Below are 8,414 nucleotides of genomic sequence, written 5' to 3'. Positions count from 1 at the left end.
CCCAACCTTCCTTCCGAGGAGTGGCTCGTGGGTTTGAACCGCCAGCCTTCTGGTGAGCAGTCAAGTGCCTTAGGCACTATGCTACCAGAGCTCCTAGTTTGGGTGGCTCCTTGGCTCTTAATCCACAACCAGCCACAGCAGTGTCACCGAGCAACTCCTTTTGTAAGCAACTTCCATTATGTTACTAATATGGAGAATTCGTGCACCTGGCTCTGGTCTATGAAAGATCCAGAGAAACTAAAACATGATTCTTGAATTCAAGTTGCTACAGTGCAAGTTGGGGAGATAGGCAGAGGCACATGGAGAGATAACAGTGAGGAGTCACCTGGTTGAGAAGGAGACTCAGAGAAGGTCTCTGCCAATGGGACAGAGATTCAGAGAAAGGAGCCATCAGGCTGGGCTGCAGGATCTGGGGGAAGATGAAGTGTGAGCAGCCTCTGCAAAGGTTCAGGATGTTGAGACCAGGAATTGGGAGATGGAGGGTCACAGCAAGATTGTCAGGGTTTGGAGGGCTTAAAAGGGCCAGCTGGAAAGACTGGAGACAACCCAAATGTCCACCAGGAGGTGACTGGTTAAATAAATTAAGGCACATCCACACAATGGAATAATAATACAAACTAAAAAGGAATGAGTCAGCTGGCTGAGTCCAGTTATCTCCAAGTTAAACTGATAGCCTGTTAACAAAACGGTGTGTGTAGTGTGCTACTATTTGTGAAGGGCGGGAGACGGGGAGAGGGCAGGATAAATATGATCTTATTTGCTTGTATTGGCACAGAGAATCTGTGGGAAAATGAAACTAGTAAGTGATTACTGGGGAGGGAGGTGAGGGGGAACTGGGCAGTTGCAGATGGGGTGGGAGGGAGATTTTCACTGAGTGCCTCTATATTTTTTTATTTGGTTTTAATAATTTTACAAAAGGTTTTTAACTTTTAAAAATTAAAGGAAAAATAACTAGGCAGGAGACTTTGCTCTGGAAGAGCCTTGCTACTCAAAGTGTGTACTGGGGACCAGCAGCCTTGGCATCACCCAGACGGGTCTTATTAAATCAAAAAAACAAACTCACTGCCATCAAGTCAGAGCCAATCATAGAGACCCCTCCTTGGTTTTCTGAGGCAGTATCTCTACAGAAATAGATTGCCCAGTCTTCCACAGCAATGAGTTTTTGGGTTATCTTGTGCTTCCATGTTCAGAGCACTTGAGTGGATTCTGATGAGAATGGAGTAGCTGGTGGGTTTGAACCGCCAGCCTTCTGGTTAGCAGTGAAATGCCTTAGGCACTCTGCCACCAGAGCTCCTCATCAGACATTCAGAATCTCAGGCAGATCCCAGACTTTGGGCAAGTTACAACCTCTCTGAGCCTCAGTTTGTTCATCTGTAAAATAGCCTATTAATTTAAGATTGTTGTGAGACTCAATGAGCTAATGGACTAAAGTCATTAGCAGAGAGTGTGCTGGAGAGAGATCCCCTAGTGGTTCAGGTGTGTGTTGAAGTGCTGGCCTGGAGTCAGTGACTGTCAGGAAGCTCTGTGGGATCCTTAGCAGGCGAGGGTGATTGGTAAGAGCTCTTTAACTTTTTTAGGAACTTGTGATTGTTCTGACTTTTTGAGATGGTACATACATGATTAATTACCAGGTTTTCTGATTTTTTTTTAATTGCCATCCTAAGTTAGTATGTGTCTACCCTCTAGTTAGTGGTTTACCCTCCCTCCCCCTCTCACCCCTGGTAACCATCAAAGAATATTTCTTTTTGTGTGAAATCTTTTTTTTTTTTTAAAAAAAAAAAAAAAAACTTTCAACAAGTGGTCTCATACAATATTTGTCAATTTGTGATTGACCAGTTTCACTCAACATAATGTCCTCTGTGTTCATCCATGTTTCACAAATTCGTCATTGTTCTTTAATGTTGCGTACTATTCCATTGTGTGTTCATTTATCCATTCATCTGTTGATGGGCATTTAGGTTGTTTCCATCTTTTTGCTATTTTGATTTGTGCTGTGATGAACATGGGTGTGCATGTATCTATTTGTGTCTCAGCTTTTATTTCTCTAGGTTATATATCGGTAGTGGGATTGCTAGATCATATAGCATTTCTATTTCCAAATTTTTAAGGAAGCACCATATCATTTTCCACAGTGGTTGCCCCATTAAAAGTCCCATCAGTAGTGTATAGTAGAGTACCAGTCTCTCTACACCCTTGTGAGTATTTGTTGTTTTTTGTTTTTTGACCTTTGCTATTAGTGCTGGGGTGAGATGATATCTCATTGTTGTTGTGATTTGCATCTCTCTAATGGCTAATGATCGGGAGCATTTCTTCATGTGTTTGTTAGCTGACTGAATGTCTTCTTTGTTGAAGTGTCTGTTCATGTCCTCTGCCCATTTTTTTAGTTGGGTTATATGAGACATTTCTTAGGAAGAAAGGAAGGGTTTGGTAACAGCTTGGGTATTTTTTTAAAAAGTGGGGGGGGGGACCACTCTGAGCCAGTTTCTCATCTATAAGGTAGGAGTAATAATAGTATTCCCTCCTAGGGTGGTTAAACAGATTAAATAATGGATATAAAGTGCCTACCACAGGGCAGACACCCAAGGGCCACTCCTTAAGTCTTTGTTCATTTCTCTCCCCTTTTGATCCCTTTAGAAGCTCTGGTAGCATAATGCCTAAGGCATTTGACCACTAACCAGAAGGCTGGCAGTTCAAACCCACAGCCACTCTCGGAAGGAAGGTTGGCCAATCTACTTCGTAGTGATACCGCCTTGGAAACCCAAGGAGGGATCGCAGTGATTTGGTTCTTGGTTTTGATCCCCTTGCTTTCTGGGTTAATGTTGGTTGGGGATAGAGGAAAAGGCGGAACCAGAACGACTCATGAGAACCAGGGGGCCTTGAGGCTGCCGGGTCTTGAAGTCAGGTGGCTTTACACCACCATTTCACCCCGAAAGGGCTTCCCACCCCGGAGGGTTTCATTCTCATTTTACAGAGGAGGGAGAAGTCTCTAGAAGACCTGGGTTCAGCAGTGACCAGCCCTCCCCCTCTCTCCCAGTTTCATCCTGTCAACTTGGCCCATTTTGAGGCAGAGTTCCCTGGGGCAGAATCAGGGCCTGAATCTCTGTCCAGCTCAGCACCCAGTCCTGTTGCTGTTCAGCTCCCACTCACATCATCTAATAACAACACTTCACACCTGTTCCCCCAATAAAAGAAACACCCAAATAATAGGCTCTCCTTGAAACAGACAAAAAGCCCAGGTCCTATAATTAAATCTTGACTCCACAATTACTCCTTATCCTCTGAGAGTGGACTTTACTGGCCAGACCTGGAATGTGGGGTGGGATTGAGGCCGGAAGTTGCAATCTCACCAGTGACCCAGGCAGGACTTTGTCAAGTTAGTGGTTTGTCCTCCAACAAAGCCGAGGGCTCCTGGCTGGGAGAGTGGACTCTGTGTAGCAAAGGACAGCTTGAGATGTCCCAAGGGTCACCTTCATCTGCAGCCCAGGTCTCCGCATACAGTTCTCCAGGAGCAAAAGTCAGGTATCCCAGGATCCCAGCTCCCAAGAGACGTCATCCCATCCAGCCCTTTGCTCCAGGCACCTTATCCCAGAACAGCCCTAAAGCTGCTGCTTGAGGACTACAGGGGAGAGTGGACTTTAATCTGCCTGCTCTGTTCCTCAGGGCTAGGTGGATGGGCTAGGAGATGCCAAGGCTAGTTTGGACTCCTAAATAGGCCTGACATCCTGAGAGGGGGCTCAGAGCTTCTTGCTTACCTGGTACAGTGGTGTGGGCATTCAGGAAATAGAACACCCAGGTCCACCCCTGGGTCAGCAGTGATGTGTGCAGGAGTGTTGAGGAGAGGCTCATTTTCTTTTTGAGCCATGGTCTCTGTTGATGGGATCATGACACAGAGGGGAAGATCCTTAGCTGAGGAAGGGATTTGAATCCTGGCTTTGTTATTTATCAAGAGTGTGACCTTGGGCAAGTTACAACCTCTCTGGGAGCTCTGGTGGCGTAGTGACTAAGGCATTTGACTGCTAACCAGAAGGCTGGCGGTTCAAACCCACCAGCCACTCCTGGGAAAGAAGACTGGGCAATCTATTTCTATAGAGATACTGCCTCAGAAAACCAAGGAGGGGTTGCTATGAGTTGGAATTGACTGGATGGCAGTGAGTTTGGTTTTGGTTTGTGCCTCTGTTCATCTGTAAAATGGGGGCTATTGACATATGGTTTTATGAGATTCAATGAGGTAATGGATTCAGATACCCAGCAGAGAGAGTCTCTGCTCATAGTAGGTATGCAGTAACTTCATGCTACCTCTTCCCCACCTCTCCTGGGCTTCCGGCATGGAGAAGCTAAAGGAAGAATAGCAAAGACAGAACAGAGAGGAGGCAAGAGAGCAGGGCCAATTCAACAAAGAACCTCCAGAAGGAAAATTCCAGTGGGGCCCAGGAGACAGGGTGGGGCAGATATCTCAAGGTCACCTTGGAGGCTGGGAAGAAACATTCAGTTATAAGAACCCACAATCTGAAACAATATGTGTGTAACCCACAATCTGAAATAATATGTGTGTCTGTGCATTTTTTAAAAATGGATTGTTAAGTACCAAAAGCAAAAAATAAAATTCTATGTAGATCATGACTATATGTATATAAAGTGTATTTGTGAACGAGCAGAGATTTGGAAGGGAATAGAACAGTGAATGGCGTGTTGGGTTTATATGTAGATTTTAGAAACTAGCAATGTGGTCTGTTGGCGTAGCATTTGTTGTGTCTTAAAACTCTACACATAATTAAACTTTTAACATGGAATGCATTTTTGTTGTTGTTACTTTTTACTGTAATTTGGGTGAAAGTTTACAGAGCAAAGTGGTTTTCCATTCAACAATTCATACACATTTTGTTTTGTGACATTCATTGCAATCCCTACAACACTCTTTCCACTTCCTCCTTGTGTTTACTATTTCCGTTTGTCCTTTTTTCTATCCTTTTCTGCCTTGTAAGCTTCTAAGCTTTATCCCAGGAGTCTGGTAGTATAGTGACCCCTCCTTGGGTTTCCGAGGCAGTATCACTACTGAAGTAGATTGCCCAACCTTCCTTCCTAGGAGTGCCTGGTGGGTTTGAACCACCAGCCTTCTGGTTAGCAGTCAAGTGCCTTAGGCACTCTGCTACCAGAGCTCCTAAGAGAACGGCCCAGCCACTTGGTGGGGAGTGGCTGGTGGGTTTGAACCACCAGCCTTGGGTGTGGCAGGTGATGCCTCCTTGGAAACCCAAGGAGGGGTCGCTATGAGTCGGGCCAACTCGATGGCACATAACAACAACAACAACAAGCTTTATCCCTGGGAAAATGCTACCCTTTTGATCTGGTATGATTGTTCTAAGGAGTGTGTCCCTCCCTGGTGTCATTGTTTACCTTATAGCCCTGTCTGCTGTTTGGCTGAAAGTTGAGCCAGGGAGGTGAGTTTGGTTCCAGGCCTGAAGAAGTGTGTAAGGGCCATAGTCTCAGGGGTTCTACCAGTCTCCATCAGACCAGCAAGCCTGGTCTTTTAATGATTTTGAGTTTGTTCCATGTTTTTCTCTCAGTCTATCTAAGACTTCCTATTGTGATCCCTTTCCGAGTGGTCAGCAGTGGTAGCTGGGCGTTATCTAGTTTTTCTGGTCTCAGGTCATGGAGATTGGGGTTCTGGAGTGAATTTTCTTTTTTTAAAGAGCATTGGGCGGTGCAGGAAGACAGTGTAACCTGGAAACATGGATTCTAGCGCCACCTCTGCCATTAACCTCCCATGAGTCTGTGAGCCTTCCTGAGCCTCAGTCTATCAATAAAATGGGATGATGAGGCCCAATGATCTTTAAATTCTAATCTATTCTAATATTCAAGTATGGTTTCACTCTGGTTAAAAAGGCTCATTGGCTGAAAGAGCAAAGGCAAAACAGGAAATGAGGCTATTGGTTACTTCCTGTGTGAGAAGGCTACCTCCAGTTCTGAGGAAAGAGAAGTAGGAGATGGGAGTAATGTCTTAAGTGAGTGCAGTAAGCATGTCCTAGACACAGTCATCTCCTCTGGGCCAGGTCCTGTGTTCCAGCTATGGGAGGATCTGAAATTCAACATCAGTCCTTACCTTCCAGGACTCAGCACAGCCCCATGCACTTCTCACATGTTCCAGAGACTAAATCTTGGACCTCAATTTCAAGCTTGTTTCTGGTGGCCCCTCCTGGGCCTGGCCTGTTTCTCTCTCTTACTTAGAGCAGTGGCTGCATCTACCTTTCTCTGAGCTGTGTTCGGCACAGATCTGAGTAGATTACATGCATTAACACACTGCCATCACATCAGGGAGTGGGTAATCTACCTATTTTATGGATGGAGAATTCAAATGATGTTTACTTATACTCTATGACCAAGCAATTCTGCTCTCAGGAATACACCCTAAGAAAACCCTCACCTAGGTCCATAAGGGGACATGGACCGTGTCAGATTACCCAGTAAGCAAGGCAAGCATACACTTACTTGTGTTTACTTACTAATCTGTAGTGAACAATTTCACACTTTTTCACATCAAAGATTCTACTTCCAGGTATGGCTGGCATCTGTCTCTCCTCATCTCATAATACCTTCCTACAGAGTCCAAGCCTCTCTTCAAATTTATAATCCCCAACAGGGACAGAGTACCCAATAAACACAGTAAGCACAGGATTACCTGTACTTCTTGACCAATCTGTAGTAAACAGTATCACATGTTTTTCACTACACCATGTGAAAAACATGTGAAACTATTTACTACAGATTAGAAAGTAAGCACAAGTAAATCGGTGCTTACCTTGCTTTTGGGTAATCTTCCTTTGGATGCTGCTGCAATGTTATTACAGCGTTGTTTTAGAAGATAGGGAGGTGAAGGCACCTGGAGGTCCATCTCAGGGGAAGGAGAGAAGTCCAATGTGGTAGATACACTCAGTGGAGGGGACCATGCAGCAACTGAAAGCAAGGGTTTGGATGCTCAGGTAGCAATGTAGATGGAGCTCAGAAACAGTGGGGAGTGAGCAAAATAAACAACAGAGTAAGATCTGAAACACACAATCTAGTTACATAAATCAAAACTATCTGCACAGAAAACAATAATATATATTTTTCAAGAACACATATGAACAAGAAAATACTCATTAAGCCTATTAGAATGGTTGCCCCTGGCTGGGGTGGGATAGGGAAGGGAGTTGGGGAATGGAGATAAAGGAGAAACATTAATAAAACAAGAGAGGAGCCTTTAATAGACTAGTGATAAGAATGTACCATGAAGTAAGGAGTATGAATTAACTGAATAACTCATTCTCTGTGCCTGAGGTGTGAGAAAAAAAAAAAAAAAAGTAAGGATCAGAGAGGTTAAGTAATTTTCTAGATCACACAGTAAGGACAGGTGGAGAGAATGTCCAAATAACCAGGTGTACTTAAAACAAGGTGATAGTGGGACACTTAAACTATACTTTGGACCTCAATAGCAGAGAGGGCAGGAAGGGGTGTGTGTGTGAGGGGGGGTGGCGGGATGGTGGGGGGCGGGCAAGATGTGGGAGGGTCAGCGGGATCATCCTATGCCCCAAGTCAGCCTTGGGTCTCACTAGCTCTCCTTGTCCTACCCAAACACCCACTGAACACCGTGGGGGACAGAGCATAGTCCTTAACCTTCCTGGGATTTTAACAATGAGTAAGATGAGGTCATGCCTAGAGAGTGACAGAGACATCAGAGAAGAGAGGTTCTGGAAGGAGACCGTCCTGGAGGCAGGGCTGAATCAATGTTTTCTGGGGTTTAGAAATAGTAACAACAGCTCATAGCACCTACCACATAACAGGCCCAGCTCTAAGCTCATTTGGTCTTTACAAAAAATCTATTAGATAAATTCTATTCTCATTGTCGCTTTGCAGATGAGGAACTGAGGCCCAGAGAGGTTAAGTAATGTATTCAAGTCATACAGCTGAGAAGTGGCAGAGCTGGGATTGAATCCGCGTAGAGGGCATCCAGAGGCCATGATCTTAACCACTATGCAAATCTACCTCTCAGATGATTTACAAACGAAATAAAAAAGATATGGCTTGTGTATAGGGAGGGTTAGCAGACAGTGTTTCTACATGCATATTTGTATGTGCTGTAAGAATGTCCAGACATATATAGTAGAGCTGACAAGGGACAAGGTTTTGGTGGCTTCTTGGCTACACACAGCCAACTATCCTGAGGGAGAAAATAGTTGGATCTGCGAGCTTGGGACCATGGTTGCAGGGGACCTCAAGCTCAATTGGCATAACACACTACACAAAAACATTGTTCTACATCTTACTTTGGTGAGTAGCGACTAGGGTCTTAAAAGCTTGCAAGCAGCCATCCAGATGCAATGATGGGTCTCTCCCTCCCAGACCCTTCCAGTCTCTGCTGATATTAGGGGTTATTACCATCG

This window comes from Orycteropus afer, unplaced genomic scaffold (genome assembly GCF_000298275.1).
Source record: "Orycteropus afer afer isolate SDZICR_OR568_19922 unplaced genomic scaffold, OryAfe1.0 scaffold00034, whole genome shotgun sequence".
NCBI classification, from domain to species: Eukaryota; Metazoa; Chordata; class Mammalia; order Tubulidentata; family Orycteropodidae; genus Orycteropus; species Orycteropus afer.
Note: the sequence above shows the minus strand (reverse complement) of the source record.